The 1,174-nt window shown below is 38.1% G+C and overlaps 1 non-coding gene across 1 annotated transcript; it reads left to right on the forward strand.

The window, feature by feature from the left end:
* The first annotated feature begins 490 nt into the window (after nucleotides 1–490).
* Trnaq-uug (transfer RNA glutamine (anticodon UUG)) lies at nucleotides 491–562 on the forward strand. Its single transcript has one exon. It is a non-coding gene; the product is annotated as a tRNA-Gln (tRNA).
* Nucleotides 563–1,174: the final 612 nt, after the last annotated feature.

Raw genomic sequence — 1,174 nt, forward strand, 5'->3', positions numbered from 1 at the left:
CTTTGACAATATTTTTTTGGGTGTACACTCAAAAGAAATGTTAAAACAGTATAGAAGCCTAAAATGGCATTCAATTTTAAGTCTCCCTGTTTGTTAACCATATACTTCTATTTTTTAATTGTGTATCTTTTTATTTAATGATATTTTTTTTTAAATTAATAAACCAAAATTAATTTTGATGCTTATTTCGGATTGAATATAACTACTCACAATATATATTGTGAGTAAATATTTCCAAAAGTATATAAGTAATCAAAAATTGTTAAATAAATTGTGTAAATGAAATATATTGAGCATTTGTTTTTGAAATATCAAGAGGAAAATCCTTTTAAGTTTGACCACCCTTTTTTCGCCGCGTGTATTAACCCCCATCAGCGGCCTAATAAGAGCGAGCGAGACAAAGTGGGTTATTTATAGAACTGAAGGCCTGAGCTGCTCTCTTTCTCTCCCATTTTCGGTTGGCTGCGATTTTGCCGCGCTGCAATTATCTGGTTCTATGGTGTAATGGTTAGCACTCTGGACTTTGAATCCAGCGATCCGAGTTCAAATCTCGGTAGAACCTCTGCCGATTGATACTTTTTTTGTTATTTCGTTTAGGGTTTCGGCATTTCTTATTTCTGAGGGTCGCTTATCGGATGACGGATGATTGACAGCGGCTTGGACCCTCCGCTCACATTCGATGATGATATTTGACCATATAGTTGAGGAGAAGAGGGGGAGTATTGGTCAATAGTCGGCACTTCATTGCTCATTATCTCGTTAATCAAGTCGACAAACTTGTTCGTCTATTTGCACAATTGCCATGGGCCAACCCCGGAACCATCGCCACCATCTCCCTTTCCCCGAGCGATAGAAAATCCATTGAAATGATTCCAAACCAACGCTGTTTTGTATTTATTTTGTATATTTTTTTTCTGAGACTGCCGGTGTGAATTTGATTTGTGTCGCGTGATATGACAGGGGGCGAGATATGACATCTTTGTGAATGGTCAGCATGAGAGAGTGGGAATCGAAGGGAGTGTGGCGGCAATCCAGGGCATTAACCCAGCCAGACGGAAATGATACTGGGGGGCGGGAAAAGTACCCCTGGTACTAGAGAAAAATCAATTTGAAAAACCAAATTCACAATGATTTCCATACAAAATTTAAAATCTATTGATTTAAAGCCTAGTCA

Source organism: Drosophila gunungcola, unplaced genomic scaffold, assembly GCF_025200985.1.
Source record: "Drosophila gunungcola strain Sukarami unplaced genomic scaffold, Dgunungcola_SK_2 000108F, whole genome shotgun sequence".
Lineage (NCBI taxonomy): Eukaryota > Metazoa > Arthropoda > Insecta > Diptera > Drosophilidae > Drosophila > Drosophila gunungcola.